Genomic DNA, 19977 nt, shown 5'->3' with positions numbered 1-19977 from the left:
ACTTTTTAGTTATCACTCAAGCTTCTCTTCCTTGGGACATTGCTGTTTAAGTCCTGAGAGAAGCCAAATCAAGGATATTTTGTTCATTTTAAACAGACTCCCACCCCTAAGAGAAACTGATTTCAGAAATTTTAACATCAGGAAATCCTGTTCAGGAGATGGGCGTCATGCAAACGGAGATCAGTTAGTACCCAAAGCTCATTTCACCACTTCTTTATTAAAGCCAAGAAACAGAAAAACGTGCCTGAAACAAAAGCCCCGCCCCTTCTCTTTGAGTGGTTTCGTAGTGAAATCTTGCTTGAGATCAGACGGGCAGGTTGGTGGGTTCGGGAACTGTGTCATGCTGTGCAGAGACTGCTGCAGTCCGCTCCTTTTGCGGAGTCGCCACTACAGGCTCCTTTTGGGGAGTTGCCATTACAGGCTCCTTTTGCAGAGTCACCACTACAGTCTTCTTTTGGGGAGTTGCCCTTACAGGCTCCTTTTGGGGAGTCACCTTTCCTTCTTTGTCTAGGGACTGAGCTGCTGCCCGAGCTGAAGTAGTTTAACAGCGCAGTGGCAGAGGTGAAGCTGCAGTCACCACTTCTTGTTTAAAGAAAAACAACAACAACAAAAATGAAAAACCAGCCCTGAGCAGGTACATTTGGGCTGCTAGGAAGATCCTCCCCAGCCCTTTACCCTCTAGAACCCTCCAGAACCACGTAGATAAAACTTTCAAACGGAAGGCCTGTGGGAAGGAAGTCATGCTATGGATTTGTGACTGGTAGCCCCATTCAGGACCCCATCCTTTCTGGATTCCAAGCTCACGCTGTAAGCATCCACTCCCCCTAGCTGCCTGTCTCCAGGTCCACAGACGTGGGCCATGGCCTCCATGATGGTCTGCTGTGATCTGGCCTCTCAGTGGCCCCAAGTCTGCTCCTGGAGCAGCTTCCCCCTCAGCAGAGGTTAAGGCTCAAGGGACGACGCTCCGGAGGTTCTGTTAGCAAGGTGCTGTCAGACCAGTCTGGGTGCGTGCTCTGAAAAGTGGTATCCTGGTCTGCGCACATCTGTGTGGCTGCCCTCATTGCCTTTTATGTACAGCAAGTTTGGAAGGATAATCTCTGCTGCAGAGACGTGTGTGTGTGTGTGTGTGTGTGTGTGTGTGTCTGTCTGTCTGTCTGTCTGTGTGTGCACGCGCTGAGGATGAACGAAACTCAGTGTGTGTGTGCGTGCACGGGACGGAACGGGTAGTCTAATAAAGCCGACTGTAGGAGTTATACCTATGTTGTGCCTTTGTACATGTGTCTTAGCTGTCCTGCCAGGAAGAAGGTGAGGTGCAGGAAGAGTCGGGGTGGGCGTGGGATATGGCAGACTTGCCTTCCGTGGGCTCAAGGGTCAGAATAAGGCTCAGTGGTGTGTCTCGAGTTGGCTCCAAACGATGTGCATTTAACCGAGGGCATGGGGGCGGGCCTTGCCGCAGGCCTGTGGGGATCCAGGCACAGATTTAGCCATCACTGGAACACTTCATTCCATGCAAGGCCTGGCTTTGTGTGGTCTCCATGGGGCCGGCAAGCCCAGATCTGTTCCCGTGTGTCCTCTTTGAATTGGGACAGTCACTGGGAAATGGCAGCTCCGTTCTGTCTGGCTCAGGAACGTGCTGAGGCAGGGAGGTGTTGAATTGGAAATGCTCCGTGGGTGCATATTTGAAAAAGAAAGGAGCGGTGTGGGCAGGTGGCACCTCATGCCTCAGGTCTGTCACACTGGAGTCCCAGCCGCTCTGTTGGAGAGCAGGCCGGAGGCTGGCCCCAGACACCAGCATCTAAGACTGCACACCCATGCGTTAGGTGAGAGGCCCTGGAATCCTCCATGTTCAATCCCTGTTTAAAACAGCAAGTCTGTTTTTGTTGTGATTGTCCACAAACCTAAGTATCAAACATGTAATAAAATCTGAGGACAGGGCACGCATCTGAACATTCGGCCTCTTAAGGTGACGTGGGTGGCAGTCACTGCCCCTAGCATCTGCAGGGTAAGATTGTGTGGCTCGCCTAGCTACATGGCTACAGCCGAGTGCCTAACCATGAGCGACCTTTCCTGGGGGCTTTGCTAACCCTAAGCATCTTCCAGTTAGCATAATCCACACCTCACTGGGCCGCCTCAGTGAAGACAAGAGTAGTCAACAATGGCTTTTCGCCTTGCAGTCCAGAGCTCTGCAATGGAGCCTTTGAGTTTCTGTTTAGTAGGGAAACCGACTGTGCCCGAAGGTCATCAGGGTCTTCGTAGCCAGTCTGTCATGCCTGGACCCATGGCTGTGCCATCCAGGAGCCTGAGATCTGAGGCCACTGGCTTGTGGGGTGAGGGCGCCCAGCCTTCCAATGGGGAAGTCTGCCTGCAGTCCGCACTGTTGGATTCATGTGGGGCCTGGAGTCTGGTCTTGGGCTTTGCTTCTGGCCTCTGCAGGCACCTCCGAGGGCTAGATCATTCAGGCACCGTCTAACCTGCAAGCAGATAGTATTCTCCAAGTTCATCTGGGTTTTATTTGAGGAGTCGGAATGCACTCTCCAGGTAATGTCTTGTGGATGTTTGGCTTATGATATGCAAACATGTTTTTGTTATAATCCCATGGGCCTGTGAACTGTCTCAAGTGGAGCGTGGTCTCCGACAGCTGGGGCTAGTTGAATGGACTTTGAGGGGTAAACCTAACGGCGGTCACGTGGAGGAGTTGGAGGAGGACTGCTTGCTGCTGGTTCGGCATGTTGCTGAGCCTGCTGTTTGCTGGCTACCTGGACTGCTGGCTGACCTGATGACTGAGATTGATATTACCCCCAAAAGAATCCTATGACCCTACCCAGCAGGAAGAAGTAAAGAGCTCTAAGTCCCCTTTCCATTTTTCCCCTATCTATGGTTAGGGGTTTTGGAAGGGAGGTATAGGCTTTAAGGAACCTCCAGTTAAAGCGGTGATTGAAAAACTATGATGTCTCACCCCAAAGGCAGTCTCCCAGAACAGCCCCTCTGCTTTGCAGTCTGAATGCTTGTGTCAGCCTCTTCTTCCACCAACTCATGGTGGACTCCAATGCCAAGATGGTGGCATTGGAAGCTGGGGCCTCTGGGAAATGCTTAGGGTGAGAGTGGAACCTTTGTTACTAAGGTTGGTGGGCTTAGAAAAGAGCCTTCCTCCATGTGAGGCAGGAGTTCCTGGCTTGTTGACCTTGGACTTTGTAGCTTGTAGAACTATGAGAAATAAATTTCTGTGCTTTGTAAGGTTTTTTTTTTTATGTATGGTATTTTGTTATAGTAACCTGCATAGACTATGACGCTGACTATAAGAGGGCTGTGGCTATAACACTGTCATAAAAAGAACCCCACTTACAGAAGCATTTCTGGGGCAAAGTACAGCATTCCAAGGGTGCCAGAGCATTTCTCCTCTATTTCCTAACAGCAAGTGGAGGCTAAGGCACTGGGTCCTGAAGGAACAAGGAACCAGTGACTAACTTCTCCACTCAAAGTCAGCCCCTCAGGGTAAATGCAAGGCCAGGCAGAAGTGCAGCTTCTAGGCTAGCCCTAGGAAACGGGGCCATTTCTCTGTCTGTGACTTCCTTTTGCCTGTTCTTGGAGAGGCTGCACAGAAAGGAGATCACTCCCTGTTTTCCATCTCCCAGAAAGAGAGAAAGACTCGGCCATCTGCTGCCTGGATGCCCTGGAGAGGGTGGCAAGCATGGCAGGAAGGTAGCCTGTGCTGCCAGCTGCGAGCTAGGCAGCCTTGGTGACAGACAGGATGTGCTCCTTGGAGCCTTCTGAACCAATGGCATTTGGGCACCCAAGCAGTACCAGGGCGTGGTGGCCTCCTGTGAACAATGGAATCAGGGCCAACGACTCCTGGTTCCATCTCAAACCTGCTGAGTCAGGATCTTCCCGAGGAGCTCCCGGAGGCTAACTGGCCTCTCTGCCTTAGGCTGAAAGTCCCTGTTGTTCCTCTGCGACATCACCTCCAGGATGAGGAGGTAAGGTGATGAGTTGGTCACTCTGGGAGCCTGTGTTGGACACTACAGGAGCCTCACTCCTCAAGCAAACCTCGCGTGCTTAGCCACTCCCTTGACCGGGAGCTCCCGGTCAGGCTGCATCGGAGCTTCCGCTTCCATGAGGACAGCTCAGGGAAGTGACGCTTCACTCCAGCTTGGGCTGCAGGCCTGTAGAAAGGTCCACGCATGCGCAGTGTGCACGGCAAGATGGCCACAGCGCAAGGCCAGAGTCCTTGCTGGCCTCACTCAGAGGACGAGGACAGGCGCGGCATTCCAGGGTGCTGACTCTGCGTCCTGCACAGGCTCCAGGCGCTCACGAGGAGAGGGCTATGGAGGCAGCCCTCAGCCCTGAACAGAGCACGGACGAGCTTCCTCCCACAGCCCTCCCTGGTGATATTTCACCTGCCATCGCTCCCCTGCTGTAAGTGGCTCCCTGCTGGTCTGAGAAGGCCGCTGACGGGACACAGGCAGTCTTAGTACTTTCAGGGCCGGCCATTGTATGGGCAAGCACTAGAGACGAGCTTGAGCTCTTTGGATGAAACGGTGGGGCAGCTTCCGAAACTGCTCCAGCAGAAAGAACAGTACCCCCATTCAGCGGCCGCTCAGCCGTCAGGGCTACCTCCTTGTTTCCCAAGGCCTAAGTGCAGCTGATTCATCTCTGGAGGAGAGGAAAGCAGTGGGCTGCCTGCAGGGCAGGCTTCCTCATTCAGCCCAGAGACAGCAGATCTGCCTTCCCACCCCACAGGGCCGCCTACTCCTAAGTTCAAGATCTCCGATACAATAGAAGCTGGAGTTGCTAGGCAAGCAGCTGGCCGACAGGCCCGATTGCTCACAGCACTTTCCCAAGCCCCTGCTTTCCTCACTAGCTAATAACACTGAACCCTGGTGAATACTCATCACAAGTCCCACTAAGTGGGAAATTTCACTCATCACCAGAGGAATTCTGTGAGCCAGATGGCCACCAAAGCACTACCTTTGGCCACTTTTGTGGAGCCATAGTGCCAGGGTGAGGCCATTTACAGGAGGGGGGATGGCAGGTAAAATATCACCTGACAGCTTTGGTCTGACCATGTTTTGGCACTGTCCTCTTCCTGGGAACCTAGCTTCCAGGAAGGATACTCACGAGGTTGGATACAACAGCAAATGACATGGGCAGTCGGGTCTGTGTGTCTACGGGTGCACAGCCAGGGCTACTAAAATCATCCAGAATGAAAGAGAAGAAACGGTGGAAGAATCATCTTACTTTGTGTCATCCCAAAGAAAATGACTATTCAGATGAACAAGAAAGCTGCAAGTCCCCTCCCTTGGTGAGAGACCTAGTGGAACGTTCCAGTCCTGTGGAAGGACCAGCAGGCCATTTTTCCTGAGCAAGGGACCGTTCTGGGAAGGACAGCTGCACCTTCACGTGTTGACAAGACATTCCTGATTGGCATTGCTGACACTGTGCCAGTGGCTCCTGCCAGCATTGCCAGTTAGTAGCTGCATGACCCTGGCAAACGGTGCTGGGCATCTCCGCTCCAGAACCACAGATGTCAGCCTTCAGAGCAGCTCCACAGCACAGGGTTGATTGCCATTGGCACCAGGTCAGAGCCCAGATAGGACATCTCCTATCTGGGGACAGTACCCCTATGGGGGGAGGGCAGGGGAGAGAGGCAGGCTGCCCCCGTCTGTGCCTGCAGGATGTGAAAGTTTTGAGAGACCTGTGGCAGGCAGAGAGGCCAGCAGGCTCCATAACTGGCCCAAGACTGATCCTCCTGGTGCCATCCCTTTCTGACTGAGACCTTGGGCAGGTCACGGACCTGTAATAGCTTTTAATTTTGCTTCCTCCTCCAGTGGAGGATTCAAGGCAGAGTAACACAACACCGATAGTGCATAATAGCCACGTTGTGTTGCATTTATTGCGTCTATAAAATTCATTTGCTTCTAAAACCCATGATCTCATCCTAGAGGTCAAAGTTTCCAGAAGATTTCCTCCTATCCAGGTCTGCTGGAGTCCCTCTCTCCTGGGCAGTGTCTGCCCAGCATGTACAAGGAGCAAGGTGCCCTCTGCGTAGCAGTGAGCACGGAGGAATAAAGTGTGTCTGGAGCTCACTCTCAAAGTCAGCAAGTTCATCAGGGTCACGAGGAACAAGAGGCCTCATCTCTGAGTCCCTGGAAGTCATTCGGGGGTCATCTCGCTCATGGCTCTGCCCTGGTGTCTGGTGTGTCTGCCTGTGTGTACCCAAATGAGGACAGTCTTAAGAAAAGCACCAGGAGTTAGAGAGCTTCTGCCACTCCTTTTCACCAATGAGAAACACTGCTCAGATAAAAGGACCCTGGCTAGTCATGTACTTTCAGAGAGTTTCCAGAAGAAATTCTAAGAGCAGTTTGAGGAGAGCAGACCACTGCCTCTCACTGCTCCCCACACGTGATGTTGCTTTCAGCAGCCATCTCTAAAGTTCAGAGGCCACATCATAAAGACGCTTTCCTCCGGCGGCCCCCATGCAGGAAGGGAGTCTGTGTCTCAAGCCTGTGCCATGTCTGTCCCATCCATGCAGGCCGCTTCCTATGGCCTGGGGTACTCAGCAAATTGCTGCAGCCACTGGCTAGTGCTTGGGTTAGGTGGTTGGAGGTGAGGTGAGCGGACCAGCCTGCGTCCCCTGCTGATTATGTGGATTCCTGCCAACTCGGTGTGGGCCTTAGTTCCTAAGCCTATGTCCCTTTAAGCCTCAGCCGCCACCAGGTTGGGAATGTGTCCGGTCTCTTCTGTCTCACTTAGGGAACAATGGGGACAGGAGAGCTCATTGCAAAGGGGCTCTGATCTTGAATGGTGTGTGGACATCAGAGCTGGGTGAAGCCTTTGGCCACAGGCGTTCTTTCCAAGGGCAGACTGGGCCTGGTGCTCTGCCATCGGTTTAACTCACCAGCCTGTGGGAGAAAAATGCCACCGACTTGCTTCCTTTTCATTCTGCCTGCTGCTAAATCAACCTTCTCCAGACATTTCTTCTGGACAATTGCATCTCTGTCTGGCCACAAACAGAACGAGCGGCACATCTGTCTCACCCACGGCAGTGAAGGATGAGAAAGGATGAGCATGTGCTCGCATCCCCAAGGATGGCAGCCTGCAGCCCAGTCAGCCAGGCAGGGTTTCTTGGCTACTGGCTTCTCCGCCCCTGATGTGGATAAAGTCAAAACTGAGGCAAGGGGTAGCTGGGGGATGGCTCACTGGGGTAGTGGGGGGGATGGCTCACTGGGGTAGTGGGGGGGATGGCTCACTGGGGTAGTGGGGGGGATGGCTCACTGGGGTAGCTGGGGGATGGCTCACTGGGATAGTGGGGGGGATGGCTCACTGGGGTAGTGGGGGGGGATGGCTCACTGGGGTAGTGGGGGGGATGACTCATTGGGGTAGCTGGGGGATGGCTCACTGGGATAGTGGAGGGGATGGCTCACTGGGGTAACGGGGGGGGAGATGGCTCACTGGGTAAAGAGCTTGAAGCACAGGGTGAGAACCAGAGTTCAAATCCCCAGCACCCACATGAAAAAGCCAAATGAGACGAGACAGGCCTATAATCTCAGTTCTGAAGCATACTGGCAAGTCAGTGTAGCTGAAGGATGCGCTCTGGAGTCAGTGAGAGATCCTGACCCAAGAAATATGATGGATATTTATCTATCCTCTACCCAAGGATAGAGGATGATGTCAGCTTCTGACTTCCATGTGCACGCACCCACAAACCTGAGGTACACACACCACCACCACCACACACACATACACACACACAAGCACACAGTGTCCATCTGTGGTGTCAGAAGCATGGCCACTTGTTGGAGGGTAGGTAGTCACGTGAGAGAGACAGGTGGGAGGGCCTGCTGTGGTCTGGGAATGTTCTATGCCAACTCTGCAGGCATGTACAGGTTCTGAAAACTTACCCTTTAATTCTCCAAAGACTTACTGTCCCACCTTGTCTACTAGAAAAATGACAGTCATAAGCCTTAACCAGGGCCCACACCCATAGCCGTGCAGTCCTCGGCCAGCAGCTGTATGGCCCTGCGATGCCAGCAAACGGGTGCCATCAGCACCGAGGGCCCACACAGGGCTCTGCATCTGCTGTACTTCGAGCTGGTGAATAATAAACAGGCTGTGGGAAACAGGGTCCCTCCGCTCCCTTTTCTGCCTCAGTGCCATGGTGGGGGCATATCTGTCAACCAGCCTCCCTCCAACCGAGGCCAGGCCTCTGCTCTCACCTGTCCAGTGAGGGTGAGCTCACCTGAGCTTTGTGGCCATTGTCCTGGAAAGAGAAAACCACCCAACAGCACTGACACAGCCACACAGAACCTCCCCCGCTCACTAGGAGACCTTCCCTTGAACTTCACAGCAGCACAGGCACTGCTTCAGACTGGGTATCCATGTACTAAGACAAACACAGCCAAGCCCTTCAAACAAACAAGAGGGAACGCTGGCCTGAGTGGCTGGAAAATGGAGCCTGGCAGAGCCTGGGACAGGAAGTAGTGCTGAGGGCTAGATCGAAGCACCTTTCCTCACTGCTGTGAAGTTGGGCGGCTGGAGCAGTGTTCCTGACCTCTACGCTTCAAGATTTTTTTTAAATTTATTTTTTATTCACTTTACATCCTGGTTGTAGCCCCATCCTACCCTTCCTTCCTCCCCCTTCCCCATTCCTCAGAAAAAGGGAGCCCCCCTTCCGTCCACCCCACCTCACCAAGTCACATCAGGACTGAGCATGTCCTCTTCCCCTGTGGCCTGTCAAGCAGTCCCACCAGGGGAAGTGATCAAAAAGCTGGCAAGTGAGTCTGTGTCTGATGCAGTTTCCACTCCTCTTACTAGGTGGCCCATATGAAGCCTGAGCTGCCCATCTGTTACATCTTTGTAGGGGGGCCTAGCTCCAGTTCCTGCATGGTCCTTGGTTGATGCTTCAGCCTCAGCAAACCCCTCTGGCCCTGGTTAGTTGGCCCTGTTCATCTTCTTGTGGAGCTTCTGTCACCTCCAGGTCCTGTTCCTTTTTCTCCTACTTCTCTGCAAGACTCCCTACATATCATCTCCTAGCAGAGGGAGAGGAACACCATCCCACCCACAAAAAAAATTTGACCCAAAACTTACCCTGCCTACAAGACGTGCAGGGATAAAGACAGAGCAGAGATGGAGGGAATGTCCAACTGATGCCTGGCCCAGCCCAGGACCCACCCTATGGGAGAGAGCCAACCCCTGACACTATGACAGATACTCTAAGCCTGCAGACAGGAGCCTGTCAGAGTTGTCCTCTGAGCGGCTCTACCTACCAACGCCTCAAAACAGATGCTGAGACTCACAGCCAAACATTAAGCTCAAGATTCTTAGCCCTCACGTGGGGAATGGGGTGAAGTCATTCCTCAGCCCTCTAAAACACAAAGTCAAATTGCCCTGCCCCTGAGAAGCTCAGGTGTCACAGGCTGACTGGCCGGACTGCAGGCCTTGCTTTGTGTGATCCAGTGCCGCACAAAGCTGGCTGTGGCATACCTCTAATCTCCACTGCCATCCTGCCCCAACAGGCACCAACCATAATGTAGCTGATACCTATCCTTATGTACGTGTGTGTTATGGGAGAGAATGAGCCTGCACCCGCATCTCTGTCTCCATGCAGATGTGAGCCTCTAAAGTAATGTAGCACAGTTTGGGGGACTTTTAAAAATCCAGGTAGATGAGGCAGCCAGGGTAGCACATTCCTATAATTGTAGCACTTGGGAGGCAGAGGCAGGAGGATAACAAGTTCAAGGCCAGCTTAGACAACCTAGGAGTCCGGGTACAAAAAGAAGCCTGGGAGATTTCCATAAAGGGTTAGGGTGCTACAGTCCCCACTCTGCTCCTTCGTTCCGCATGTGCCTGTGATCTTTCTATTTCCCGTGCTTAGATCTGCCTGTCAACGCTTACGGACCTAGAGTCCCTTGGCGTGTGACCATCCCATTGTTCTTGCCCCTCCCCCTCCACTAGGCGGCTTACAGACCACACCGTGGCGCGCAGGGCCACAGTGAACTTACTGCACTCTCCTCGGAGGGCCTGCAAGGGAGGGCCTCATTAAGGAGAGCTCTACCCCTTGCCACTAAGCACAACCAGACAGCCTGGGGTCAGTGGCAGCTCATGCTGCCGCAGATGGGGAAGTCAGGCCAAGGGCCGGCTGAACGAGAGCCATTGTTTGGCTGCTAGGTTCTTTGCGAAAGGTGCGTGTTTTGATTGGTTGGCCCTTATTTAAGGCCACAATGAATAAATAAATTACGGCGCACCAGACCAAACCCCAACACCGAAGTCCCCGTTGGCCATGTGATGGCTCATGCACATGTGATTCCAGTTGCTATTTCATGGTGGTGCATCTCCCCGGCTAGGCTGTGAGCCTTCCCTGGAAGCCAGTGCTCTCTCCGACTGCAGCTCTGCCAGCCTCAGACAGAGCCCACGCTGCCGGGGATCAGGAAGTGTGCCCGACCTGGGAGGGAAAATAAGCTGCAGCAGGTCAGCGGGCACTAATTCAGGGCCAGAAGGTGGAGGGGGCGGCACTGAGGGGCTCTCCTGGAGGCCGGCCACTCAGGCAGGGGTGGGAATGGGCGTCTCTGGCATCATCCCAGATCTGCCTCTGACCTGCAGGTACAACTAAGGCAAGTTCTGACCTAAGTCCGGCACCAAACCTTTCCTCTTCCCTAGCGCTTTGTTCTCTCATTCCAAGAAACAGTGTCAAGCTGGGCCTGAGCCAGCCCCAGACAGCAGGAGCTTTGCGGGAATCCCTGTCCAGCATGGGAGGGGCAGGACAGCAGAGCATAGTGCAAAGAGCAGAGTTAAGAGATGAGAAAAAAATCCCTATCCAGCATGGGAGAGGTGGCACAGGCCTTTAATCTCAGCACTCAGGAGGCAGAGGCAGGTGGTACTGTGTGAGTTTGAGGCCAGCCTGGTGTACAGAGTAAGTTCCAGGACAGCCAGAGATGCACAGAGAAACCCTGTCTGGAAAAACCAAACCATCAAACCAGCGTGCGCGCACACACACACACACACACACACACACACACACACACACACGGGGGTGGGGCAGGGACAGAGGCAGGACAAGTCACCTGCACAGCACAGGCGCCTGCTGTGTGCGGGTTGAGTGTGTCAGGAAGGTAATAGGTGAAAGGTGCAGCTCAGTGCGGCCTCAGATGCGGTGGACTGTGCAGTTCAAAGCCAAGAAGGAGTGGAAGGTCAGAAGAATCACATCACACAGGCTGTACCCTGGGGCAGAGGGGTGAAGGCAAGCTGGCACAAGGTGGGGTCTTCTGAAGTCGTGCCCGGCAGGTGGGCTGGGCTGAGGTTCTGCCGCAGTGGAGGCAGTGGGAGGGGAGACTCCTGAGGTGGGTACACAGGAAGAGCCAGAGACCGAGGTCATATTGGGAGGGGGGGGCAGGGGGCTGGGTCCTGAACCCCAGAGTGGGCACCTCACATACACTCAGGAGGGTGTCCTGAGAATTGACACATCTGAGGTGACAGGATAGGGACTGTGGAGAAACAGCTCTGTGTGTCAGAGAGCAGCCTCCGTCCCTGGAAGAGAACAACTGCAGACAATGTTGTCCAGAAATGAGACTGTCCTGGGACAGGTGTCCCATTGTGCTGGGGTGATGGGGGTCGTCTCCTCACCTCTAGAGCCAGAAAAGGCAGTATAACTTCCCCCACACCCTCAGGACAGAGACCAGCACAGGTCTCAGACACAGCCCCAGGCCAGGGCAGCTCTCTGAGGGCCTGAGAGATGAAGGGCGGCTTTGCAACTCTGCACACAGGTATCCCGTAAAGCTGGAACTGTGCATTTGGCCTGGAGGAAAGGAGTAGGAATGAGGTCCATCTGGACATCTCCATTTGGAGGGAGGCTCAGCCATTATCTTCCTGTTGGCTCTAACCTTCCCTCAGCTGAGGAGAAATCTCTTTCTTCTCCACCCATTCACCAAACTGGCCTTTCAGGCTTTGTGGCTCCAGTGAGAGTGGTAGAGGCTGAGGTGCCTGGAGATCTCGGTCCCTCCCCCTTCCCTCAGCTTTGGTTTTTTGTTCCCTTTGAGTCTCTCCTCTGTCCCCTGACCAGCAGGTTGCAAATCTGTGCAGCTCCTGCTGTCCCCACCTCCTCAGCCTTCCCCACTGCCACGGCGGCGGTGGCCAGGAGCCCAATGCCCTGAGGCTCCCTCCTGGGAAGGCTCTGGCTTCTGTGGCCCCTGAAACCCCACCTGACCAGGAAGCACACGTTCCAGCCAGCTTCCTGACAGAACTCCCTCTGTTCGGGACTGGTGACATAAGGCCTATTGGTAGAGCAGGTACCAAGTCCTGTGTTTGACACCCCCACCCCAGCACCAGATAAACCAGGTGTAATGATGCAGCTCTGTAATTCCAGAACTCAGGGGGTGAAGGTGGAAAGGCCAGACGTTCAAGGCCATTGTTAGTTACACAGCAAGTTCAAGACCAGCCTGGGCTGCATGAACTCAGCAAAAGGAACGAGAGGAGGAGAGGGAGGGAGAGAGGCAGAGAGAAAGGGAGAGCTACACAAGTTAGTCTCCACTGCCCCTTCAGCTCCAGGGCCCTTGTCTTCTTCAGCCCCTCCAGCACACAGGTGCCTTTCTGAAGGAGGTCTGACACCGGTGAGAACAGCAATCAGGGACATTTTCAGCCCAGTTTGGTTACTGGGATGCGAAAGCCCAGAAGCTCCAAGTAGCGATGTCAAGAGCATTGGGAACCTGTTGTTAAAGGACAGGGTGACAAAATCAGTTGGTTTCTGTAAAAGCATCTTACTCTCTGGTGCTCTGTGGGTCTCACTTTCTCTTCCCCCTCCTTTCTTTCTCAGTTCCTACTTTCCCTGGGAGGGAGAGAGGCCCTCAGTGAGGAGTCTCAGAGGATACAAACCTCAGCAAGAGTGCCTGGGGGAAACTGGGAAGCACCCTATTATTCAGGGAGCAGAGAGCGGGCCTTTTCGGCCTCTTCCTGTGTTAAAGTACTGTGTCCTGCCATGGGAGGGCCTGGCCATTTAGATGCTAACACCGGCCTGTGTTGCTGAGGGTGCAGGCCTGGGAAAGCGGGTTATTAAAAAAGAGGTTGTTGGCTAGAGGGGCAATTGGTGTCCATGGAACCAGAAAGCTATTTGGTCCCTTGGCTGACAAAACCTTTGACCTCATTCCATACGGTCCGGCATCTGAAGCTCAGCTCTCTTCTGTATCTGCATTTGGGCTGTTTTAAGAAGAGTAAGCCAGACTTTTGAATCTCCAGGTCTATCTACAGCACAATCTGAAGAGGAAGAAAGAAAGAGGACATGGAAGAAGCCAGAAAACGGAGGTGAGACAGCAAGGCCATCTTGAATTCTCAGAGACACTTTATTTAAATGTATTTTTCATTTGTATTTCAAATGGAGGCTAGAAGTCATTTCTGCTGCACAGAATTATGTCACCTTCCTTGAAGAGCACCCCTCCAATCAGTCTAGCCCTGAGGGGAGCCGCCGTCACACGCTCTCTGGGATGCAAGTCTCTCGAGCCCTTTGCACAGGTCCACAGGTCATGCATGGACCCTTCTGCACAGCGTCCACCCATCTGGCTCAGCCGCTGTCTTAGGTTTCTCCACAGCGCCTCCCTGATGGTCAGAGAGAGGCTCTACTGGCCTCTACAGCAAATGAGTGCCTCAGCAGTTCTTCCTGCCTGCAGGTGGATGAGGTAACCTCTCTGTGTGCCAAAGGCAGGAGAGATGAGTCACTGCTGCCTTCCTTGTTTGTCTACTTTGTGACAACCCGGTCCATTCCAGTAAGAGTCCAGAGGCTTGGCTGGCTGTTGGCACAAGTTTGGCAGAGTCATAGAGAGGGCACTGACTGGAGTTCCTCGGTCAGCCAGTAGCTGACCGTTCCTGAGGTCCCTCTCGTATGCCGGGCACTGCTCTAGCGTAAGGGTGTGATGAGGATGGGAGAGACGCGGTCTCAGGAGGTCTTCTCACCACGCCGTGGGTGTCTGAGGGGAAGGAGACTGATCATGCAGCCATTCATGTGCACAGACTGAAATGGGTTCAGAGAATCAATAGGCCCTTAAAGGAGGACCCAGGACTCTGGTCTAGCCAAGAACTACCCATGTGACATGATGCAAAACATCTCTTTGCCTGGGCGTCTCTTCCCTACCCTGTACAGTGAGAGTGTTGGGCCAGCTCACTCTCAAGAGAGAGCGTGGGAGGGTTTTCCACTCGAGGTGCTGTGCTTGTTTCTGCCCAGAGTATCTTTCTCATGACTACAGCCTCTTGGAAAAAGGCTCTTTGATAAAAATCCTACATCCACTGCTGACAGGAGCTCTAGAGAAAGTGGCCAGCAGAAGTGGAGCCCAGGCTCCAAACCAGCACCTTGCAAGTTCCCAAGTGGCTGCCTTGCTAGAAGCCCTGGTGGCAGGCAGAACTGCTGCTCAGGGCAACGAGGCCCAGGGGGCCTGGAGAGCCCGGAGGAAGGGGATGGGAGGCCCGGAAAGGAGGACAGCAGGAGCCTTGAGGGCCTAGGGCAGCCAGAGTCTCTCAGAAGTTCCCAAGCCACTCATAGCATCCTAATGCCACCAAAGCAATGCCCTTGGCGTGGCTCCACAATGCAGGGAGCAGATCTGGTTTGCTGCGTGCTCTCAGGACCAGCCCAGAAGGGACCCATGTTCAGCCACACCAAGAAAATCTTGCTTGGCCAAAAGGACCTGTTTAGGTTTTGAGAACCAGAGATGGAAAGAAGGAGTGGCGAGTCTCCACCTTCCATCCTGTACCGTGGAGGGACAAATATGATTTCTTTTCTTTTCACAATTTATAGGGTCACATGTTGCTCAGGATGAGGGTCCCATGCCCAGGGGGCCAGGCTGGCACTGTGAGCTTTGTAGACTTCAGCACGCATGAGATTGTGTGGTACAGTTACTTCCTCCTTCTGAGCAGCCCTGCAGGACTGATGTCCAGGTACGGTGGTGACCGTGCCCTGTGCCTGGCTTTCCCTTCAGGGGGAAAAGGAAGCCACCCCAGGAACTTTGGCATCTATCTGATTCATGTTCATTAATAACACAGCGGCTGAGGAGCCGTGAGTAATGCTGTGAGCAAAGCCAATCAAGCGCGCTCACACGGCTCATGCTCCTGGGGTTTCACTGAGGGCCTGTGACTTTACAAGGAGTTTGGCTGTGAGCCACAGAGGCGCCTCTGGGGAGTCACCCACTTCAGGGTTTTGATAAAGATTAGCTACACTAAGGTCGACCAGAAGTCATAGTATGATTGTATGCCAGCCATGTGACAGACACTGTGACCAGCCTGAGGAAGTTGATAGCCACAGCATGGACAGCATGGGCAGGCCCTGGGCAGGCCCTGGCTGAGGAGGTCAGGAGAGTTGAAACTGGCTGAAGCTCATGGCAGCCTGGAAGGCCAGCACAGTGCCTGCTTTTCTCCTTCAGATAGCACGAAGAGAGACTCTTTTGGAATTATGGAGAGGACCAGTGACTTCTCAGGCTTACAATGATAAGATTTAAGCATTATTAAAGAAACTCCTCCCTGGGTTGACAGAGAGGACCAGAATGACCATTTTGTAGCGAAAAGGGAAATTTTGGCCTGAGGGGAAAGGGACACACGGGGTTTCCCACAGCAGCCTCAGGGGCTTGCAAGTGCCTGGGGGAGCGGTGCTGAATCGCTCAGACTCTACCTTTCTCCTGCCTCGAAACTCTCTGATACCGTGGGCCAATGGCCTGGGTTTGAAGCTCTCCTCACATCCTCTGCTTCCTTGCTTGCTCACTCACAAAACTCAGGGCCTCAGCTGAGAGTGCCAGTATCTCCTGTGTCCCCTTCTGCTGTGACCTGATAATTAAGGACGGCCTTGACAGGTCCCTTGCTCCAGGTCCTCCCTGCTTGACATGAAGTTCCACCTGTGAAAGGCCTAACAGGATCTGCACTGACCTCCTACCCTGAGCCTGTGGCCCTCTTTCCCATATGCCGCCATGCTGCTTATGGTTCCTAGAATAAAGGAAGTGATGGCAGGAAGAGGAGGGGCAGGAGCAGCGTCTCTAAGACAGTGTAATCATGCTTATAAATACTGTGCTAGCTCTGAGCTTGGGGGCAAAGCCAGCTTGTAGGGCCCAGTGTGGACGCATGACAGCTTAGTAGGGCAAGGCACAGGCTGCCAAGCCTGAAGAACTGAGTCAATCTCTGGATCCCACAGGGTAGAAACACACGCACACACACAGAGACAGACAGACAGAGACAGAGAGAATAAAAATGTTTAACTAGAAAAAAGCCTGAAACCTCACCCTTTCCGACCTGTACCCTCCCCATCTCTGGGGACTACTATTCTATATTTAGTTGGCTGCTTTAGCTCTCCCATGTGAGAAAGCCTGTGGTCTTTGTCTTCAACAGCTGCCTTTTCTTACTTTTTTCCACAGCATCCTGCAGTTACATCCATTTTGCTGCAAACACCTGGAGGGCGTTCTTCTTTATGCCTGAGTGACACTCCATGGTATGTCCACACCGCTTTGTCTCCTGTTGGCAGACCTAGGAGGACTGCAGACCTAGGAGGACTGCAGACCTAGGAGGACTGCAGACTTTCAGGGTAATTCCCGGTCATCCCTGTGAACCCGGTGAACCTGCTGTCCTTGGTGAAGTACATTCTATCATTCATTGTTTATTGACTTGAACTCTGTAAATTTATTTACCTCATTATCAGGCTGCATTATATCCTGGGCTAATGAATTCTCTCTTTACAATTTTAAATTTAACAGTCTCTCTTCGAACTTTTTCTAGATCCAAGGTCTCCTCTCTTGTCTGGCATGGCTGCTTCTCATCTAAACGCATCTAAATGTCACCCGTCTGGTCTCCTTCAATGTGACTCTTTGTGTCAATGAGATGTCAAGGCAGCTCCCCACTGTGACATTTGAGTGAGCCTCTGGGGAATAAGATGCTCATGTCAGATTCAGTGATTTGTTGAGAACCAGCTGGGTGTAGAGTTTTAATAAACCTTCTGTTCTCTACCACAGGGGAGTGCTCCAGCAGGCTGGTCTAGGAGAGCCTGGGTCATTTCTGCACAGCGGGGGAGACAGAAGAGGGAAGTGGTTGGGTCGGTGAATGTCCACCTAGCTTCATTCACTCTTCTCTAACTTTCATTTGCCCCAGAACTCGGCATCAAATTCGTGCCTCAGATTCATGACATATTCCTGTGTGCCCAGAGCTGTGGTTCCCTAGGGCACTGGGGTGGGGGGCCCAGAGCTTCAGGTGTGAACTGAAAAATGGCATTAGTTTTGCTCAGTCTGGAATGCACGCTCCAAGATATGGTGTCTTCTCAGGTCTGGCCTGTGCTGATGAAGGAGCAAGGGCTGAGTCATTGTTTTGCCTCTGGGCAGGGGCTTGAGCTGCCTTCTTCCCTCGAGCCTTTGAGTCCCCTGTCCTCAGCCATCTGGGCTGAGTTCTACCTGCCAGTCAGGGCTGGCAGCATATCTATATGGCATTTCTAGGGAATGGGAGGTTCTTCTGACTTTAGGAAGATTCAAAGGTAGGGCTCTGGCCTTGAAATGTGGTGTGTGTGTATGTGTGTGTGTGTGTGTGTGTGTGTGTTTAACGTGGCTGCTGGAGTCAAACATGGTCCTTTTGTCTTCTCAGCAAACACTTCACCAAACCAATTGAACCATCTCTCTCCAGCTGTAGGAATTTGCTTTCTGGTTCCTCTATGTCATCAAACTTTTGCACTCCTACCAAAAACAAACACCAACAAACAAAACCCCCAATAGTCTATCTTGAAGGTGGGAAAGTCCCGTGCTCTGGTTGAATGATATGTGTCCCAGACCTTCAAGTGTGGCCAGATTTGGAGATCGGTCACTACAGATGCAGTTAGTTGAACTCACGCTGGAAGAAGGCAGCTCCCTCTTGCACTGTGATTTGCGTCCTCATAAAAAGGGACATTTAGACTGAGGCTTCCACACGTGAAGATAGGGCAGAGCTTGGCAGTGCATCTACAAGTCAAGAGCTGCCCACGGTCACCAGCAACCACCAGAAACTGGGAGTGGCAAATCCTCTCACCCAGCCTGTGAGGAACCAGCCTGCCAGCACCTCTACCTCAGCCTCCAGAAGAGGGAAGCAATCCACCCTGCTCTTTTGTTTCGGAGTCTGAACTTAGCTAAGTTACCCAGTTAGTCCTGAAACTCCTGGGTTCAAGCAATCCCCCTGCCTGGGCTTCCTGAGTGGCAGAGGATTTATGTTTCCATCTGAGTATGCATTAAGGATGGAAAGCAGAGCCTCCCAGATGCTGAGAAAGCTCTCTGCCACCAGCCTCATCTTCAGTCCTGCATTTCCTGTGTTAATCAGAGTCCCTGGTTCTTACCGACTTACAGTCTTAGCAAACAGCCCTGCTGAAGCATTTTCTTGACTGCAGACTTCTCAGAACCTGTGTGTGCTCTGGACTAAGTGGAAGGAGCTTGCTCTAAAAATTGGCAGCAGGATGCTTTTCCTTAGAGCACTTGACAGGACACATTCTGAGTTCCTTGGACATACCTGTTAGAAGGAGGGGAAGCCGTTTTGAAGCTACAGCATGGGCTGGCCGTGCAGCTCTGTGCTCACCATGTGAGGTCCTAGGTTCCGCCCGGGGGGCTGCGGGCTGTTGTCCTGCTGTCTCGTGAGGGTATTCCTGAGAATACTTCAAGTGCTAAAACTGTCTTGGGTGAAACCGACCCCTAGGCCAGCTCCAGATTCCTGTCTAATGTGACTCTGAGCTAAAGGTTAACTGCTATCTCTCTGCTTCTGCAAATAGCTAACAGCTTCTGTAAATAACACTTGCTTCGTGGATACTCCACGATTGCAGCTTTTTGCCCTTAAAAACTCAAACTGGAGGGCAAGGCTGCTTCCCATTAATCTTCTTGGGACAGGCCAGTCAGGGGTAAGTAAGACTCCATTTGACTTAGTCAGGCCTCTTGGGATTTCTTCTCACCAGGCACTCTGTAACGCACCCCTCCACCATGAAAATGAAATCACAGCAGAGACCACAGCAGAGACTACAGCACGGGTCCTGGCTCCTGCATAGCCAGGGCAGGTGGTCTCTGTAGAGCCTGGCCAGACCTGCAGTGCCTTTCCATACTGCGGTGTCCAGGAATGGCACCAGAGCCGGCGTGCAATGGTGCTGAGGTCCTTTCAGTACTAGCACGGGGTGTTGGATGCATGCACTAGGGACCCTGGGTGGTCCCAGCAGTCCTCGCCAGTCCAGCTTGAATTCGGTCTATAGTGTGAGCCAGACTCCTCTCTGCCACACCTCAGACCGGCCTGAAGTAGGAAATCCAGGGAGGTTAATTCACACAGGTCTGAGCTGTCAGGCCAGCTTCCTCATAATCCCTCCATGCGCTGGCAACCAGACTCTCAGTTCCTGACTGTACTGAGCTAAGTCAGTAGACCACCGGGAAGGGCTGGGCAGGAGCATGGAAAAGAGCAGCTGCGCTCCTGAATGAGGGCAGGGAAAATCACCTCCTAGTTCCTACTTCAGGACCGAGCTGGCAGATGGGGGTGGGGCTGGCAGGTATGTGTGGTGGCCAGTAGGGTACAGGCTGACTGCCAGGGGAGGAGAGCTTGCCTGTGAATCACGGATGTACCTGGACCATACCGGCTCCACTCCGGCTGCTTTCTTCAGCTGAGGGTACGGCAGTGGTTCTCAACCTTCCTGATGCTGCGACCTCGAATGCAGGTCCTCATGTTGCTGTGACCCCAACCATAAAATCACTTCATCACTACTTCATAACTGTAACTTTGAATGTAGTGAATCATAACGTAAAAATCTGTGTTTCCTGATAGTTTTAGGTGACCCCTGTGAAAGGGTCATTCACCTTCAAAGGGGTTGCTATCCACAGGTTGAGAACGGTTGATCTAAGGCATTTTGTTACAGTAACAACAACAACAAAAAAGGACTCACACATATACCCCTGGCCTCCTCCAGCGGTCCTACATCCAGGTCTTTACCAGGAAGCATGAAAACATGTGTCTTCAAGATTTGTCTCTATTCACATATCTCGGAACTGAACA

The 19977-nt window shown here is 52.9% G+C and overlaps 1 long non-coding RNA gene across 1 annotated transcript in view; it reads left to right on the top strand.

Annotated features, from left to right (window-relative positions):
* Window positions 1–13097: 13097 nt before the first annotated feature.
* The window catches only part of LOC132652233 (uncharacterized), a 16062-nt gene continuing 9182 nt past the window's right edge, over window positions 13098–19977 (top strand). Inside the window, exons 1-2 of the long non-coding RNA XR_009589714.1 lie at window positions 13098–13287; window positions 16368–16441. This is a non-coding gene — a long non-coding RNA (uncharacterized LOC132652233). The remainder of the gene's footprint in view (window positions 13288–16367; window positions 16442–19977) is intronic.

The sequence above is a fragment of the Meriones unguiculatus genome, chromosome 2, assembly GCF_030254825.1.
Source record: "Meriones unguiculatus strain TT.TT164.6M chromosome 2, Bangor_MerUng_6.1, whole genome shotgun sequence".
Classification (NCBI taxonomy): Eukaryota; Metazoa; Chordata; class Mammalia; order Rodentia; family Muridae; genus Meriones; species Meriones unguiculatus.
The sequence above is the reverse complement of the archived record's forward strand: the minus strand, read 5'-3'. Positions and strand labels throughout refer to the sequence as shown.